Below are 20892 nucleotides of genomic sequence, written 5' to 3' on the forward strand. Positions count from 1 at the left end.
CCTGATAGAGAATAATTTATTAAGCTGTTCAGATATAATGAAAGAACTGTTTTCAAAAAGTCAAAGGTTACTTTTAATGCCTATTTTCTCAGCATGGGCATAGCTAGTATTAAGTCTTACATGTTACAACATTTTATTTAAAAATCTAACATTTGTATGACAGTGGTGAGATGATAGAGTACAAGGAGATTGTAAAAGCCTACTGGATTCTACAGATTCAGCCATGCAGAATATTGCCTGGGAGACACATACCAAATCAGTCTGTTCATATTTTCTTTAGAGGCTCTAGTTTGAAGTGTATGAATTTCCTTTGCCACCCCAAATACATCTTGCACATCTTTATTGAAGTGCTCTAAAGGGATATTGTCCTTGGAAGATTCTAAACCCAGTAATATTCAGCACTCCCCCAACAAACCTTCAGTGGGGTAGAGAAGGGATGTAGATATCAAGTTTCTTCATGTAGAGTCAATAGATAGTGGTTGAACTGTCTAGAAGGCAATTTGGGACAGTTAGGTAGTCAGATCTGCATGAATCACCTGACGGAGTCCATTTGGATCTGGTACATACTCAGGAAGCCAAGGAATCCTCTTCTTAACTTGGTTAGACACTGTACATTCCCCTTACTGGCTATGAATGTGTCTCTTCATTACCCTCCAACCCCCATGAACACTAGTCTCACGCTGTCTCTTTGGCACCTCTTCTCACCAAGCATGTGGAGAATGTTTATTCAAAGGGCTGAGGTAAAATGTATCCATGATTTAGCTGGTGGTAGACCACAAAACAGGAAACTGATTGCAGAAAGAGCCACTTTCCATGCCTGGGAGCTTTTATGAATATGGAAATTGGGATATTTGCATATTTTTTACCCAGAACTTTCTATAGGATGCAAACAGAACTGCTGACTTGCTAAACTTAGTAAAATGCATTCTCATTTTAAAGCTAGGACATTATAAGGTAGGAGAAGGATTTGTTTTCTCTTTTCACTACCTGAGTGTTTATTCTGCAGAGCTTAATAGCAAACATGAAATCCCAGGGTATTGCTGCAGTTCTTTAATATCCTCATCTGAGAGAAATGCATTTGAACAACATTCTCAATGATTAGTATAGCCACATTATGCCTCTTTCATCTTAAAGGATGCTGATATATTTTAATCAGGTCAACATGTTATGAAGGGGCTAGATCTGTAATAAATCATTTCACGATTTTTACATGAGGTAGCAGACAGTTAGTTTTAGAGGTTAGAAAAAATTTATAGAGGTTTTTACTACACTAGAAGTTTTCTGAAGGTGAAAGGGAATATAATTCATTCTTCAAGAACACAGTGTAAATTCCATTTTGTTCCAGACCCCAATACTGTGAGAAAAAATTAGATTCAAAACATTACCTACTGGGCTCATACATATGCGACACAGGCAACAGATTACATGCGCACAGCTGAATGCTTCTGTCAGCAAAATAAGTTTATTTTCAAGTACTGCCAAGAGATCATCTGCCTTTTCTGTCTGCAAATAGCCAGGTCTGTATTTTGGCATGTAAATGTCGATATTCAGAAATGCAGCTTCCATTTATCTTAGTGCGATCAGGAGGCTCTGAGCACTTTTAACATGAGTACACTTACGAAAACGCCAAAACAGAGATGAAAATGTATGTGTCTAACTTTAGAACCCTGCATATGCAGTTTTGGCCTTCACTTAGCAGACAGCTTGCAGCGGTTTTAGATGGTATCACCATTTACATTTCAGTTCCTCCCCTTAAAATAAAAGGCCAACGCCTTTTTGAGGTTCATGCTGTGATAAAAAAACACTAATAAAAGAATCTATTCAAAATAACACCGCCAACGCAGAAAGATTTCCTTCCATCATGGCAATTTGTATTTCCATATATAAAGCCAAGTTCTGCTATTTTTAATCTATTGCTAGGAAGCCATACTAGGCATTAAGCAAGCAAGGACTATGTTCCATGAGCCAGATTTTTTACATTAGAGTGGATCTGTCAAAACAATGCTGAATCTATTCCTCCAGCAGAAACGCCCTTCCGAAACATGGCCCAAGAAAGGCTGCAATTGACTATCTGATTCCTCTTTGGCAAACTCATCCCACCTCTTGTGAATGTCATAATATGCTACCTAATTGTGAGAGAAAACAAAATTTACTGAACAGTAAGCAACAGTCAATTTGCCAAAAATTATTTCAAAGATGATTTAAAGCATGTTAGCATATAATATTACAAATAAATGTGTCTAAAATTCCACTTTTTATTTTCTGTTTTTTCTATAGTGCTTATCTGTCGTAAGTGATGGATCTCTGAGGACTTTTTGGAGTTGAGCTATTTATCAACAATCAAAAGTGGGGAAACAACAGCATTCACTGAGCACATACTTCTCTGTTCTAGCACTATGAATGGTGTACAAGAACACAACACCCAAGCTTATGGTGACCCACCTTATTCTGGGCTTTCATACATTTATGTGACATGAAGATCTAAATTCTTCAAGAAATGTTTGAGATTATAGTTATGGAAATGCTTTCCTGAAAGGGTTTCTCTAGATTCTGGTTCACACTTTGTGTTTTCCAAAGTCATAAAAATCTGAACTGTGATTCATCTAAAGGCATCTGAAAATGTAAAAAATATTTATCTCTTTTTAAAGATGCTGTTATAATACCTCTTTATAAAACTAAATTAAATTTCACCACAGTGCTCAGCTCTCATTGGTTTGTATTTTTATATAAGAATATAAAGAATATTTTAAGAATATTTTAAGAATCTTTTCCTCGATATGCCCAGTTTGGAGGTGGTCAGAAACTATCAGACTGTATTATGACTGCGAGAGTTCAATTTTCATCCTATTTTACACAGGGGGAGAACATTGTCTTGAAGGCAAAATCTGGTTTCATTGAAGTCAATGCAGAGACCTGAACACAAGACAGAGATTTCAAAAGGGCTGCATTACTGTAATTCTGTAAGCCAATATGGACAGCCACAGGGGAAAATGTGCATGACTGTATGTCTGTTTCACTGACCAGACTACTTGCTGTGTTGTGAACAATTTCAGTTTGACTTCCAGCACTAGGAGTTTCAAAGGCCAGTTTGATGGTCACAGATGCTCAAGATACCATGGCCAGGGCTCTGCCTCAGTAGGGTGCACCCCATTACTGCTGTATAAATACAGCATTTTTGCTCATGTGACTCTTTGAGGATCTTGTAGGGGTTTTCTGTAATATTCCTATAAATATTTAACCAATGGAAAAAGGCATTAAGGAAACAAATTTTTCAGATTGCTCTGTAACCTGGGAAGGTAAATTCATATAGGTTGTGTGAGGCACACCCAAGGTGGATACCTGTGCTTGTTCTGCAACCGGAATTACTGCAAGTGCACACACCACAAACCCCTTGCCACTTTCTCAGAAATATCTAACCCATTCCAATACTCTCACTCCTTAGCCTTCTTGGGCTGTGGAATTCAGGATACTTACATGCTGCTAGTGATTCTTCCCATTCTTGATTAATTTTGTGACTTTGAACAAAATCTGTTTCTCTTCTTTCCTCTTCCCCCATTTAAAAAAAGAAAATACAGGTTGAGCTTTATTTGCCACCTGCCTTTATGAAATATGTTGGCTTCTGCAGCTAGATTCCCGTGGTTGGAAAATCATAGAATCATAGAGCAGTTTGGGTTGGAAGGGACCTTTAAAGGTCATCTAGTCCAACCCCCCTGCAGTGAGCAGGGACATCTTCAGCTAGATCAGGTTGCTCAGAGCCCTGTCCAACCTGACCTTGCATGCTTCCAGGGATGGGGCATCTACCACCTCTCTGGGCAACCTGTGCCAGTGTTTCACCACCTTCACTGTAAAAAATTTTTTCCTTATATCTAGTCTGAATCTACCCTCTTTTAGTTTAAAACCATTAGCCCTTTTCCTATCGCTACAAAATCTGTGAATGGACTTTGAAAACTCAGAAATCCTTGAGGTTCCAATACTGAAACTATCAAATTATTTTATATGTAGCACCAGCATCCTTATTTGGCAAAGACTCAATGTTTAATGGAACTGAATCATTTAAATGATGTAATTAAATTAAGGTTCGTCATGGAAAAATGCTCAAAACAGCAACAACTCAGCAGAACTAGGCAATTGTTTTGAAAAATTCACTCACCAGCAATAAAACCCTCTTCCACATTCTCCACTTAGCCTTGGCTGATATCACATGAAACTGTGACCTTTACTGAGGTAGTCCCAGATTTGTACTAGAAAAAAACTGAACTGGCAAGCAAGCTCAGAGGTCATGCCTTGTAATGCCCACATTCCTTCTACTGCATATGATCCCTTCTGCGATGACAAAAAATATTAAGACCCGCTGTTTGGCTCTGCAACCATTAGTTTTGATATTTTTCTTAGGCATCTGAATTCTCTGTGGGCTTTATTGTGGCTGTGCTCAGCTTCATAAAGTTGAAAGAGATTTTCAATTTCTTAAAGAAAAAAACAAAACAAAAAAAAAATGCAAGTTTCTTGCCAGGCAGATTTTTCCCCACTGCGTTCCCACAGCTCTAATTTTAAATAGTGCAATATATCCCTGCAGAAATGTTATGGATTATTCTATTAAATCAATTCAAAAGTGATGATGAATGTTGCCCTGTGCAGCCATCCTCACCACCCTATAGAGAATTTTGCACTGCCATCATCTATCTCCCTCCTGCAATGACTCTTTGGCTGCAGCATGCTGTGACAGGGATCAAATCCCCTGGCTTCTCTCCTTCATTCTGTGCTTGGAAAGTCAGGCAGACTTAGCATCTTTTCCAACATACACGGTGGATGTGAACTCCTGCTTTTCACCATGTAGGCTGCCCTGGCTTTAGAGCAGTCTATCCCAAACATATGGTCTTATGCATAAACCTTTGTTATGGCAACAGCACTTTTTGAAACTGAAACTGATGGCCTAAATGACTTGGCTTGAGCCTAATGAACATGCTAATCTGCTTCTAGACTCCAAAACTAAAGAGTTTATTTGTCCAAGCGCTATGGAGGTCAAAGGGAAAATTAACTAATCCTTGGAGAACTAACCCCTAAAAGACTTCTACTGCTGTTCTTTAATCTTCTCCTCCCCCACGCCAGGAAAACCCACAAGTATCCTGTCTTCATTAGGACAGCCATATAAAATGCTCACTATCCAAGCAGGCACTCTGTGATTTCTCAAAAACTAAGGCAGACAAGTATTTTTGTGCTATTGCTGCAGCCTCACAGAGCAGTGGTTTCTTCAAGCAAAACAAAACATCTTCAATTGCAGTGAACGTAAAGCCGGGCCATGGGAAAGTTTAACTGCCTGGAAAGCAGACAAACTAAACTCTTTGAAGCCAATCAAATTCCTGTTAAAAATAAAAACAACAAAAAAAAATCTATAGTATAAAAACAACTCTTGCAAGTTTGGGAAGTACAGTAAAGGCAGCAGCCCCTCCTCCCCTCTCCTGGGGCTCTCCTGCAATGCCCTGGGTTCCCAGCCAGAGCCCCCACGTCTCCAGATATCGGCAGCCTCCAAAAGGCTGTGTCGTAGGTCTGCATCAGTCTGTGTAATATTACCTGGGTTTTGCAATGTTCAGCTGATCCTTTGGGCCTCTGTTAAAGTGTAGTGGTAGGCATCAGATTTGAATACTCACTCAAGGAGATTTTATCTGCTTCCACTTTGGCATATCCTGCTCACAATCCCCAAACAGATCCAAATGTCAATATTCCCTAAACACAACGCTGGATAGCAAACCAGGAATAAACATGCTCCTTTTAAACCATAGATCCTGAAGAAAGCTCCTTCCTGCCCATCTCTTCCCACTAAGAACACAGAGAGACCACTAGATCTGCTGTGAGAAAGAGCTGTGAGCTTCATTTCAGTCACCATTCTCCAAAGAACTAATCACAGTTTCTGTGTGGCTGCCTGTTAAGGGCTGGAGACTCCTATTTCCCTGTTAGAGAATCAAATGTTTCCTTTTTAGGTGAAAACACCAGAAGGTATGACTCTAAACGGCATCATCTCAAGAGACGATTGCAGAGTACCAGAGTTAACTGGTATACTCTTGAGAGTGATAGATGTTGGTATCCATGGCAGTTGCTTGTTGCCTGACAAGCAATGAAGAATAGGATATTTCCTATATAGACCCATGCATACTTGGGCTTTAAATGTATTCATTAATTTATTAATTATTCATTATCTGATCTTGGAAGATGATGATAATATGTTTTGACCCCAAATTTGGAAATAATACTTCCTTCTTGAAGGACTTTCTGATATTATATACATCTTATATTTGTATATACAAATGTGTATAGATAGATATCTATATAGATAGATATGTATATACATATAAATATATGAACAAGCATATATTTAGAATATGGCCTCAAACAAAGTCCCACCCTTCTATCATAAACCTGAAATGCAGGCAAATTGAGGCTTTGAAAATTAACTGGGAGAAGTTAGAGTTACTTGAGATCTATTAGCAGACAAAATCATAATGGAGTTTATGTAGGCAAAGGCAATCTGGAATCTTAATACTAGAGAAAAAAGTTATAAAAGCTAGGACTATGCTTTCCAAAGCTGGACAAACCAGAGGCTTTGGGAAAAATTGCGGAGACATGTTCAGCCTACATTTTTTTCAGCCCCTTAGGAGAGTGTCCAACCATTCTATTTTTAAACGCTTAGATAAGACCTTTATATAGACACAGGACAGGCTGCCTACTTGAAAAAACTTCAACTGTATCAGAAGGTAGCACCTCATACTCAGAAACCTTATGTTACCTCCACCATGTTTCCAAGACATTTATGGGTAAGGATCATAAGCAAAACTGGTCCCATTCTTCAGTCCTTAGGAACCTTTTCACCACTCTGAAAAGAAAATCTAACCCTTCCATTCCTGCAAAAAGCATATCTTTTCATCTTTATTTTGGCAACAGATCGTATTTTCAACTCTAATATCTTAAACAAGCCACTAGCAAAGATATGCACCCTTGTCTCAGATGATGCAGGCAGAGAGAGTTGAAACCTGGTATGTAACTTAAATATCAGCCTAATTTCTTGGTCACAACAGTAGGGTGCTAGGTTCAGCAGAAACATTTATTCATCATTATTAGCAACTGAGCAGGCAGTTGCTACATACTGAAATATGCTACTGATCTCGTAGGAAGGTCCATGAAGTTTGGAGTTACGCTATCCTATTCTATAACTTTGATTAACCCAGCTTCCTGATCCTGAATATAATGCAGTTTCAGAATAATATGTGCACCTTGAAAATGTTCAGGTTGTGCTATACAACATAAAATATGATTCTGCAGTTGGGTGTCTATGTTCTTTGTTGAATTTTTTTTACATCACATGGATACTACATAAGGTCAAACTTCTTTAGGACTTTGGTTGATGTTGTGGCAAAGGTAAGTCTATACTTTTGTCTACATTTTGTGTTTGCTCTCTGGTTAAGCGGCAGACAGAAGTTAACACTAGACCACCATTTGAAAACTGCTGTGGAGTGATTGGTCTATCCTGCAATTCTAACACCAGCAGTGGTTGCAAACAAAGTTTTATATTTAAGGCACACATAGTATTTCTAAATAGTTCTTTGTTAATGTTGTCCTGTACGGTATTGAAAAGCAAAAATTCATTATAAAAAAGGAGAGAAGGTAATAACTCATACTTTGGAGAAATCTGGTTTTAAACAGGTTAAGGCTGTAACCCATTTCCCCCCACTGTAATGGAGGTTTTTTGCCTCCCTCCATTCTGTAGCTCCTTATCGGTCCCATTGCCACAGCACTCCTCACTCTTCACATCTCGTCAGTCTCACAGGTCTATCTTTCATTAGTTTGACACATGGAGGAGCCTGCCTACTTCTGTACACAGGTTTACATTTTCAGACCTGCCCATCGCACTGGTTTGGTTGCTGGCTGTGGCACTGTGTAGTGATCTAGCAGTTTTTTCGAAGTTTGACAGTTCAAACGCCCACCATTTCTGCACAGAGCATCCCTCTGGTGCACATGCTGTGAGGTTCAGGGAGGCCCATGTCAGTCACTCTGTCTGCAACACAGATCTCACTTACTCACATATCAGCTGTTCTGGAATAGCAAAGAGACTGTCTTGAAGAGGACCTATCAACAAAACTGACTAGAAGAGCTGATAAAAAGGGATGGAAAATTCCACGAGTTTTTGTTGAAATTTCATTTTCAGCTAATCTTTCAAAATGTAGTAAAAAAGTACTTGTACAGGCACAGTATGTATAACTTCCCAGCCAATTCTAAACAGGTTGTCACAGGACTGGTATTTGCCTTATACCTACAGGAAATATTTCTGTTCTAAGTGTGTTTCTATCTACTTCGCCTATGGGGTAGAACTAAAAATAGTTATCAAACACAATTTGTTAAGGTAAAATTGATTGCTTCAACCTTATGCCTGAGTGTTCACATGCAGCAGAATTAACCATTCTTTGCTCTTCTTTTCCCAATAGAAGTCATTCAATTACCTCTCCACTGTTCATTCACTAGACAATTCCGTATAAAACAAAATAACTTTGTGAAGAGACCTCATCTATGAAATCTTGATCTTTGAGGTGAAGGTTTACAATGACATGAAGAAGCTGAAGAGACCCATTTGTACAAGAACGCACATAACTTTCAACTAAAACCTTAAACTATCATTCTGTCTGAAAACTGAGGGTACATCTTAACCATTGACAGCAGCATTGTCTGGAGTCACCAAAGCCAGTATTAAAAATGATAGTACTGATAACAAAAGCAGCCTAATTTCAACAACAGATTAATCTGGAGGAAGGTTATAAATGAGTCAGCACTGAACTCCATATTCTTGCCATGAGCTTGCCATGAGTATCTGTCAAAGAACATTTTACATACAATACAGTGTAATTAGCTGAGATTACCTTAATGTAAACAATTTTCATGCGACCATGATTTCCTCCCTTGTCACTCCTTTTTTCCTCTGCTTAGATATTCAGCATTGACAGAGAATCAAAGCAAGAAATGTTCTCACTGGTGTAAAAGTATAATCAATGGCACTTCAAACCACTATAATTTTCTACTTTTAAGAGCCCCACGTTTCAAGACCTCTGTTTTCTAGTGGAAGATCTCCAAACACTTTCCCATTCAATAAAACATGCTTCAACAAAGAATGGAGCACAGCCCGAGCCAGCTTTCCATCAGTTTTGCTTGTAATTGTTTAAGAAATTATCATGTGGTAAACATTAAGCATCCACTTTTGCTCTTAAAATCAAACCAAGTAATCTTGAAGACATTTTCTTGGCTCAAGAAAGTTTAGGCCACCAAGTGTGTTCTGGGTTAGAAGCACAGAATATAAAATGGTCTTTAATTTGGCAGGGATGGTAAAGGCCAATGCCATTAAACAATACAGCCCATCAAGCATTTTTCTTATATTAATTCTCTGGCAAAAGAGCAACTGTATTACTCAGAACTGAACTAATCCTGTGTCTATTAGATTTAGTTTCAGACTCAGGTATACGTTAACAGTGAAACTTCATTGAAGAACTTAATTTTAGACAGACATTTATAGATATATCTGGAATAAATAAAAAAAAATAGTGAGGAATCATACACTTGGAAAAAAAAATGCGATTTCAGTAGTCCTGGAATTGTTTGCAATATTGCAAAGTTTTTTTCATGGGAAAATGGAAACATACTCATCCACACTGATCTCTTACAAGGTAGGAGGCATAGGTTCATATGCCTCAACTGAGGGCAGTGCAGGGAAGGGAAGTCCCAGCTTCAACTGGTCAAAATGAAATGAGTCTTGAATTCATCTGCTTTCTTATTGGAAGCTGGATCTCTTCCATTCAAATCAAATCTTTTTTCCTAATAAATATTTAAGGAGATAATGTGGTTTGTCAGCTTTACAATTTTTGTAGCTTTCTTGCTAATCTCTAGAATATTTGAAAGATCGCTGTGACAGTGAAAAGGACTTAAAAAAAAGAAGGCCTACTACAGTAGTCAAATATGGATCCAAGCCAAACGGCAGGGCAACATGATTAAATACAGTATGATTGGCAATCACTTTTATGGAAGAAGAATAACAGAAGTAATCTGTGTATGGTACTTTTAAAATATTTATCTGAAATCTGAGTTTCACATGTACGCAGGAGATATTGCAAATTTGCCTGAGCTTCAACATGGACAACATTGCTAGAAGACCCTTTCCTCCATAATTTTATATGGAAAAACCATTAAGAATATTAATTTTTCAAATCCTTTTTGATCTTTCTCAGGAAGTATATTCTTACAGATAACCATTTCCAAACTATCTTATTAAGACAGGGGAACTGAGATATCAAATAAAAATGTGCACCCTCCCACAAAGTAATTGCCACAGCCTGATTTTTAAGTTCCTATCCCATACAGCCAACTATAGTCTTGGTTCAATTCCCATCATAAGAAACATCTTACCGTGTTAGACCGATGATCCATTTACATCCAATATTCTCCCTCTGACAGTGACAATAAGAGATGTTATTTAGGAAGAACATATGAGCCTAATTGCTGCCAGTGGTCCATTCCCTCATACTTCCCCAGTATTATGATTAGGGATGTTAGAGGGAACATTTCTTTTGGATGTACTGTCCAGGATTTTCTCTTATCTCTTCACAGATTTTTTTTAAAAAATCTGTTCTAAGTCAGACTCTATAATGCATGTGTCATTACAGAGCTGTTTTTAAACAACCTTACATACATATGTATATACACATATTTTTTTATATATATATGTGTTTGGATGTGCAGTACATCCTGAAGAGACCTCCACAATATCCACATATCTAGGAACGATATATTAGAAAAACAAGTCATTTGTTCTTTGGCCATTTTCCATTGTAAGTACCATACTATTTAAAGCGGAGATACAGGAGTTGTTTAAAAGGTGCATAACATTTCACAGGTACTGTTGCTTCCAGCAAGATATCAATCACTTTTAGGATAATAAAAGGGCATGTGTCACAACTGGCAGTTCTTCATTTAAATGTCTTTGAAATAAGATCTGAAACTGTGCTGCTGCTTTAGTGGTTGCAATTCCCAACTTGACAAGGCAGCTGAAAATAAACCCTCAAAGAGCAGTGACTAGTACATGCTTTCTTTTTATCAAGGTATTTTCAAGGTCACTCAGATGTTTACAAGTTTGTTTTTCTTATTTCTTGATGTGAAAAGTCCATCTCCAAACTATCCCCCACACATAGATGATTCTGTCTGAGGAAAAATGTAGAGAGGAAAGAAAATATTAAGTGGAGAACTAAGAGATACACAGTTTCTATATCTGTCAGAGTTTTTGCCTGGGAGCATGTGAAATCTATTGCTAATTTTCTTCTACTTTGCATGAATAGTCTTGTTCAAAATGAAAAGATGTTTTGGCACTGCAAGATGTTTCATTAGACTTCCCTATTTAGTACCTACAAATCTTTTTTTTCAGCAGAACTATCTTTTAATGGGAACAAACACTAATAAAACCTACAGAAACTTTCTCTCGCAATAGTTTTACTACGTATACAACTACCATGAAAGCTGTTTATAGAAAGGGCACCAGAAAAGAAAACCATCAAAAAAACACAGAGAAACTCCTCAGACACTCTACAAGCAGGTTCACTGAGACATGTACATGAACAGGTACAAAAAGCATTAGAAGGCTCATTTAAAAAAGGAGAAAATTCAGAAGGAGTTACCAATGTCCTTATTACCAGCAGGCATAAAAGGTTTATTAATCTTATTACTCTGTTTAAGTCAGATGACTTCCGCTTCTCAAGGTGAAGTTAGCTGTTACAACCGAATCTAATGGCTTTCTACCACCAAAACCAGAAAGCTCCTTTTCTTACCACTTTACCCCTAGCTCAAGCCAAATATTGCTACTCCCTCCCTGGCACCCACTCTTGCGCTGGTCAGCCCCCATGGTGAGCCAGTTCAGCTTGCTAATGTGTCAGAAAGCTAATCCAATGCAAAGAGAGTGAAGACTTTGCTCCTGGTTTAGCAAGTTAAATCAGCTCACAGTGTGGCCAAGCACATGCCAAAATCTGTGCAAAGACAGGGACAGGGCTGCACAGCAGGACTGAGGAGAATGGGAAACTGGGAAGGGCTTTTGTCTCTTGGCAGCAGTGAGCAGTGAGGTTGGACCAGCTGTAACACCTAATCACCTCCCCAGGGGGGCTTTAACTCTGGAGTTGCGTATTTCAGTAAGGTCAGACCAAAGCGTATAAAAGTCATATATCACTTCCTCTACCATGACCTAAAATCACAATCTAGGCTAAAAAATAAAGAGATTTTAAAAACATGGATTCTTTTATTGGCCTTCTGAGAATGTGCTTTTCATTCTACCAGTTGTTTTTTTTCTACCAACATCAGGAATGAGCTAATAAAAACACAAAACAAAACAAAGGCAAGATTTTCACAAGCCTTGAGAAACCAGAGATTTTGTTGGCTTTTTTTTTTTAGGATCAAGCTAAATAGCATGAGACCTATGATAAAACATATAGTTTACAAGAATGCTCTTTCTGCTCTACATTGTTTTCCATCGGACGAAGCAAGCCAAATGATTTTTGGTGCTGCCTTTACCCAATTACATCAGGCTGAAGAAAGTTTTACCTCCTATTATCATTTGGCCAGAACAGATGTTTCTGTCGAAAGCAGTTCAAAAGAGCAGGGATGAAGGCTTGTGTTTTTCTCTCTTTCTTGCTTTTCATTTTTCCTCTCTTCTACACAGCCAACCTCATACAAGTCACATTAGTATACAAACATATATTAATATACAATTATGATGAATATACAGTAGAATTGCTCTTGATTTAGCAAACAAATGAAAACAAAGGCTAGATATTTCAGGGGAAATCAAATACCAGTACCTTTTTCTTTTTAGATTATCTTTGTTTATAGCCTAGCCTCCAGATGGTGAATGATTGTTTGCTAAGCTAAACTGATGTTAGACAACTAGTTTTTAATTACATCTTTGAACACACAGTGTATTGAAGTGGAGGAAATGAGTTAAAGCTAAAATTTATTGGATGAAGTATAGTATGAGACTGCAGACAATTACAAGAATGTCTGCTTCTGGACTGAAACACAGAATTACTCCATTAGCTCAGTGGCAGAGAGATGGTCTGAGAAGAGAGACAGCAGCAGTTGTCCCTCACAGCATGCTTTGCTCTTTAATTAGTGAGATATCAAGCACAGTTGAACTGGGTAATTTCAGTTTACCCTAAGTGAACCCTTGGTACTAGCAGTTAAGAAACTTTACCACTGAACACAAGACATTTTGCTTTGTAATTAACTAAATGGAAAATGTATTTTAGAGCCAAGGGTTTAATAATCTTGGAGTTTCTAGATTAAGTTTCACGTAGACACTCAGATAGTGAAACTGAAGCTTCATGGTATTTTTATGGTTTTCTGCATATGAAGACTAGTTTTCAAAGTGATTTTTCAAATTAATAGATTTGAATTTCTGTATTTGTAATTACTTGAGCACCTCTAGTTCTCAAAACCTGAGGCTGATTCAACAGTTAGGTTAAGGATTGCAAGATAGGAAGGGATCTGTGTAGCTGCAGACAGTAATACCGTGCTATCTTGTTCATACAGTTGTTAAAGCTCCACTTAAAAATTGGTAAATAAACTATCCCCACCCCTTCTGTAGAAGGCTATTTTAGATGTGATGTCTAAAATCACTCTTATTTCCTGGCCACATTTATTCACAGCCCGCTCATAAGTCCCATAATTTAAGATCAGATTTGTTTCCTAATTGCATTTTATAAGTAGTGAAGATGCACAAGCACATACACAAAGCAAATTTCAACAGCACTAGAGGCAAAAGCTTAAAGAACGAGGAACAGCCCTTAAAGAACAAAATATACGCTTAAAGAATAAATACACACAACAAATATCGGGCATGAAGAAAAGCACTCAACAATTCAGTCATGAATTTCATTTTTCTTCCAACTATTCATGGTAATTTTAGGAATGACTGTGTGAAACTAATCTTAGTTATTAGATGAACCTGTTTACATTAACATAAAGGTGAGCAAATTAACGTTCTTATAGCACAATAAAGTTTTGAAAACTTTTCCTGATATATTTTAGATATATGGCTGGCAGATACATATGGGTAGAAGGATGTCTGAAACAGAGCAGATGTCATTTGAACCCTTTTGAATGTCAGAGGGAGCAGAGAGGGTCTGGGTTGTAGGTGTCCTCCCCTTTGAGAAGCTCACACAGCATATCTGTCCCCCTGCGAGACACAGGCAAGGTGCTTTATCCAACCCAACGAAAAGGCATTTGTATTGATGGGACAAGGCCAAGCTTCTCCCAGTTGCCTTCTGTTTCAGAATAGGTCGGGCAAGAGAAGATTAAGAATTTGTTTATCATAATCAACTGGAAGCAGTATATCACTCCCTCCTCCAGGAGTGATTCATGGGCTCTGCTGACCTTGCCATACACACACAGAGACATAACTGATCTCATCAGCCCTGTGGCACACACTCCCAGGGCATTGCGCAGGCAAGCATGACAGGGTCATAGCTTTCCTCCTTCCTCAGGGACTGAGTTGTTGATCCCTCCTTTTTTTTTTTTTAACATCAGACTTCTTTCTCTGCTGCCCAGTTGCTCAGGGAAGGAGACATGCCCTCCTTCAATAGTTCCCAACATCCTAAGCAACCTGGGCTCAAAGTCAGGGTGGGCAAGGTTTCATCACTTCATTTTTCCTCTCTCAGTAAGACCTTCAGAGGAACACTAGTTCCCAGCACGCCTTCTTCATGTAGGCTCAAGGATTACAGCGCTCTCTGCTTTCCGCTTATTGTGTGTTTGAGAGGAGGGGACTAGCTGATAAGCAGGGATGCAGACCTTTACATGGTGCTATAAAAGAAAAAAGCAAGCAAAAAAATCACACTAATTAAAAAAATTGTGAAGGTTTTTTGTTCTTTTTTTTCTCTATTTCTTATACACTGACTCAGTTTGCCCAGCTCTGCTGATGTCCTTGCCTTTTAGAGACTATTTGTAGAGTTAAGGAAATGAAGAGAACGTAGAGATGGAATTTCCCTTTTTTTAAAGATCATAAACTGCCTAATTATAGAAGCTGCCATTAGGGCAAAGGAACTTCGCCTTCCAGAGTGATTTTATAATACATATCTACTCCAAACATCAATTTCAAGCTGCCATTAAAAAAAAAACCAACAAAAAAGCAGAAAAAACCAATAAAACCAAACAACTTAATTACCTTTTAATTTATATGCTTTTTCTGATTAGATATGTCCACTTTCTAATACCTGCAAGCTGGTGAGAACTCTGGTGGGAAAAAATCATGCAGCAACAGCAGCAGCAACAGGTCTGCTCAGCAGAGAAGTGTGTTACAGCAACATAAAGCAAAGAAAGCACTTAACCAACATTACCCAGTACTAGGGACTAACGAGTATGTACTGCTGCTTGTAGCCCTACTCCTGCTAACTCCAGGGCAGGAAATTTGACACAAATCCTTCCCTTATTCTCTGGAAACTAGGGAGAGCCCTTAAGCAGTAGGCAGCACTTCTACATGTCAATGTAACAAACATGGTTGGAGTTGTCACTAGAACACTTGATAATTTTATTTCCACATAATATAACCCTAACAGATTTGAGGATTACTTCCTCACAGCTGTCACTGTACTAGTATGCCTGTGCCAAACGTTGAAAAAATCATAGATCATATCCCAAAGAATCATAAGGTTATTGTTATATATTAAAAATGGTACAATTTGTAAACTTTTTATTTGCCATGTAAATGTGATTCCAAATTTTATTTTAAAACCATAAAGACTAACAACTTCCATCATTAAAAGTAAATGCCGAGTTCCATATATAAAAAAGAATATGACTCTGGAAACAGATGGAGCTTTAAGAAAACCCAATGCCAAATGCACACCCTGAAGAAATCAAAGCACATGAAATCTTCCGCAGAGGTCTTGCAGTCTAATTGAGGTGCAAGTCAAAACAGTCTATCAACATACAGAGAGCACAGTAAACTTGAATACACCAGATACAATGCAGGAACCATAGAGTGGCATGTTTTTTTGTAATGATCCATAAAAAAATTAGCTAAGGAAGTTGCATAGTACATGACCCAGGATTATTAAAAATAATTTAAAATACAACAAAAACTGCTTCCTCCTATTCCAGGCCTCACTGCATGTCTCATTCTCCAACTTCAGCCAGGAAGCTATGTAATAGGTTGGAGTGCCTGCAACCAGCCCTGTTGACATGCCTGTAGGTATCATGACTGTAACGAGGTGAAATGGGGATAGAATGGGGTTTTTTCCATTCTACTCAGTTTTTACATAAAACTAAAATGTAGAATGTTTTTCATCCACACAGACTAAACTAGAATAACTCTGAGATCATTTCATTCCCTAGTGTCATATTAAAAAAATAAAATATCCTTTTGCATGCACTTCTAAGAAGACTTTGACCTTACTTCAGTGTGTTTCTTATTGGTATCTGGGTAAACTTTCCTGTGACAGATATAAATGTGGTTAATGAGATTTTAAAACATGTTTCTGAGTAGTTCATTTAATTACATTACACTGGCTTAAAGTGACCTTTAAAGGCCACTCGTTACTGACTCCTTCCTCTACAATTACTTGAGATCTATCTACCATTTTAAAAAGAGAAAACTTTACACTGCATAATAATGAGGAAATAAATGTCCTTGTCCCCTTGTCTAATGAACATCACAGTGGGATTTCAGACTCTAGCATCCCTTATGGAAGGGGCAAAACTGAGAGGTAAGGAGAGAGAGAGTTTTCTCTCTAAGGTCCCATTAAGAAAGAACAAAAAGTTTCATCTCACCAAGATCTGCAGCCAGACTTGGTGATCTTTTCTTTCATCAACATTTAGAAACTACTTTCAGCCTTAGAGTCCAAACTTTTCAAAATTACTGACCAGGCAGGCCCAAGTGCTTGCCTACTTAACTTTATTTAATTTTGCTATTTAATCTGTGTTCAAGACTGGGAGCAAAGTTAAAGGCTTTCTTTCACTGGAGCACCCAGCAGCTCCCAGCCATGATAAGGGACAGTTCTGCTACACTTTCCCATCCTTTTCAAGAACTCTGGTATCCAAACTCATGGAGACTGCAATGGGTCCCCTGTCACCTTGAGATATCACAGGATATAGGAGAAAACACGTGAGAACAAACGGCAACAGCAGTAAGATATTTTTGTCATCTTTCCTTTTACATGGTTAGCCATGGATTGGCCCAAACACCAGGCTAGATATATACTACTAAACAAGACAGGACCAAGGAACAAGCTGGAGTATTGTATTCATGATGGTCCATCCTGCTGGTTATCATAGTTGTAAGCAGAATTTTGGCCCATGCCAACTAACACTCACCAAGAAAATGTCCAGGAAAGGTTTGGAGGACAGCATCCACAGTGGATATTTTCCAATAGATGGTATGGACAAGACTGAAACAGGTTTTTCTTCCTCTAAAACAGTCCCCCAACAATATCTGAGCCCCAGGGAGTATTGCAGTGAATAAATGGATGGCAAGTTTCCTTATTGATCTGCCTTGCACTGGACTACTGGTATATGGCAGTCTGGGCACCTTTGGCTCTGATGCAGACAAACTGTTAATTGAATACTGCATAACCTTTAAAAATAATTTACTTCAAGCGATGAAGTCATTCATGGGGAGTTATTTTTCTCTCCAGAGCATCTGTCATCCTAAATACAATTAGTGGCAATGCTTCATCACTTCCCTCCTACCACTTTTCTCCACATCTTTCATCAGCTGAGCTTGAGACTGGTAGACTAATGGACAGTGCACATGTAGGAGAACAGTGAATCTGTCTGAGCAATTGAGCTACTGATTGGGTTATTTGCTTTTCTTCTCTTAAAAGCAGATGAGCAGACTGCACCTTTTTATGATAGCAACTCCTATTAGCCTTAATCATATTTGGATCCATTTGCATCAGGGCTGAATTTAATATGCAAACATATATCATCTGTGCTTGATTATCTGTTGATGATCTGTTGACTCCAGCTGAATACCCTTGCTGGGTTTATTTTTTCCATGTGTGTTTTCTGGATGTCCTTCCCTTAGCAATTGCATAAACATGCATTACTGAACAATTTGTATAGATAATCATTATCCAAATTTACTGCAAGTGGGATATTGTAAGTGGCTAATAGAATCAAGTCTTTCATAGATGTTTCATTCAGTCTCATAGACTTCACTTCATTAAAAATAGCAGGGATGAGCAAACATAAAAGTTTATGTCCTCTAAAAAAGGCATGATAACATAAAGAAATGGAGACTATCAGGCTGAATAAGCTGATCAGAAGAGGATCCCTCATTAAGGTTCTACTGAAAAATAAATGTGACAATATTTTCCTTGCCAGAGAAAAGCTATTACCCCTCAGATGAAATAGATGGTGCAATTACTCATCTACCATAGGGAAAAGTTGGGTTTAAATAGTTTCTCTTAGTCTAAACATTTTCTGCTCTTCTGGCCATGTTGTATGTTCTGTATCAGAGGTCTCGCAGGTCTTCTCATCTCAATGTGCTCTGATTCTTTGCTCTTTCTGTTTGTAATTAGTACTTATCACTCGGTGTTCCACATGGCACCTGCAGAGAGTTACTGGATGCTCCCCTGCCTTTGGTAAAAGGGAACTTTTTGGAGGACCAAGTTAGGAGGCTTCTTTTAAATATTTATTCTTTAGTAAAAATTAATTTCTATACCTTATTACTGACAAGGCCTCTCATTCTTAAAATGTTTTTTGTTCATAGCCTATGATATGGTCTGACACAAAATACCAAAATCAAGGGTCACATAATTTATACTACTTCAGCAAAGGATGAAATTTTTTTTTTATGGCTTAAAATTAATTAACCAATTCTAATCTAATGTCAGAAAAGAGATACCGTAAGTACAGAAAGAGCTTTGCAGTAAGTCAGCATTTTATGGAAATGGCCACCTATTATGCAATAAATGATACTATTTCTAGAAAACAAGATTCTTCATTTCTGTAGTGCAAGAGCCTTCTTTACCTGAAGGTGGATGTAAATTAATTTTCCTGTCCTGGAAAATATTTTGAAGTTCCGTCATATATCTCCTGTGCCATCTTTTCTTCTGCATGATGAAATTACAACCCTTGGAAAATTTTCATGATCATGACAGAAGGCGTGCATCCAGCCAAAGGAGTCAACAGTTCTTTTGGACAATAACCTAGCCATGAGTGCCCTCAGCTGGTACACGAAGAATGAAGCCAAGGCATGGCTTTGCCTGATCCCATGTGCCAAATTTCTGAAGTAAATCCCAAAGTAGACCACAGTAGGCCAGCTATGCCTGCCAGAGCTGTTCATTAACTGTTCACTAAGAGAAAGAATGATTCAATATGCCAACGGTCAATTTTCCTGCAACACTGGGTGACCAGATCTCTGTTTTAAGAGATACCTGATAATTCCAATGCAGAAAAGATCAAAGAAAATGCTCTTACAATCCCATAGTTTAGTGCATTAACCTCCATCCTAGAAAGATGAAGGCTGTATTGTCTATGCCAGTAGAGCAGCTTGAACTTCTATCACTCGCAGCCTACATTAATGTTGTATGTACTGGTCTGCCTAGCCAGGGTAACGGGCACAGCAGTTTTGACCAGAGATGCCTCCAGAGCACTGAGAGTTTTCAGAGGTTAACTGCCATTTTAATGCTGTGTCATCTTCTGAAAAACAATGCATTTTATCACAAAATTACCAACTATCTCAGAAGGCTTAGCTAGAATTCCTGCTTCCAGTAGGTGCTCCACTTGGAAAACTAGGAAGGCAGCAACCCACCAGGCTTGACTATGCTGCAGAAGCAGGGCAGCCACAAAGGTCATCATCTGAAAGGATCACTCACCCAGGCTGTGCAAAGGGTGGGTCTGGTGGAGCAGATGCATGTGCAGCCAGATACACCTTCTGCAGCCAGTGCCCGGTGGCCGGTACACTGCCAACCATGTCTGGCAGGCTGTCCCAAGGTAGTCCTTGGGCTGCTCGCAAGTGATAAGCAGAAATCTCTCTGCTCCTGGGTGCTTTGAAGACTGGCCATGGACAGAAAACACAGACATAGCCCACATCTCTATTGATACTTAAATTAAAATCTTCTCCACCGCAAGAAAACAATTTCAACATGACAAGTTCTTTCAATGTGAAAACAGTTCTGTATGATGATCTGCATGGTCTCCCCAGTACAATGAGTCTCAGCTCTGACGTGCCTCCACACTAATAGGTGCAATTTGACTCAGTTATGTTTAATTAAGCACTGCATATGAAGTTGTTGTGGTTTAACCCCAGCTGGCAACTAAGTATCACACAGCCGCTCGCTCGCTCCCACCCCGGTGGGATGGGGGAGAGAACCAGAAGGGTGAACGTGAGAAAACTCGTGGGTTGAGCTAAAGACAGTTTAACAGGCAAAGCAAAAGCTGTGCACGCAAGCAAAGCAAAACAAGGAATTCATTCCCTACTTCCCATGGGCAGGCAGGTGTTCAGCCATCCCCAGGAAAGCAGGGCTCCATCACGCGTAGTGGTTACTTGGGAAGACAAATGCCATCGCTCCTAATGTCTCCCCCTTCCTTCTTCTTCCCCCAGCTTTATATGCTGAGCATGACGTCATATGGTATGGAATATCCCTTTGGTCAGTTGGGTCAGCTGTCCCAGCTGTGTCCCCTCCCAACTTCTTGTGCGCCACCAGCCTACTCGCTGATGGGGTGGGGTGAGGAGCAGAAAAGGCCTTGACCCTATGTAAGCACTGCTCAGCAGTAACGAAAACATCCCTGTGTTATCAGCAGTGTTTCAGCACAAACCAAAACATAGCCTCATTCTAGCTTCTGTGAAGAAAATTAACTCTATCCCAGCAAAACCAGCACAGAATT

This window comes from Calonectris borealis, chromosome Z (assembly GCF_964195595.1).
Source record: "Calonectris borealis chromosome Z, bCalBor7.hap1.2, whole genome shotgun sequence".
Classification (NCBI taxonomy): domain Eukaryota; kingdom Metazoa; phylum Chordata; class Aves; order Procellariiformes; family Procellariidae; genus Calonectris; species Calonectris borealis.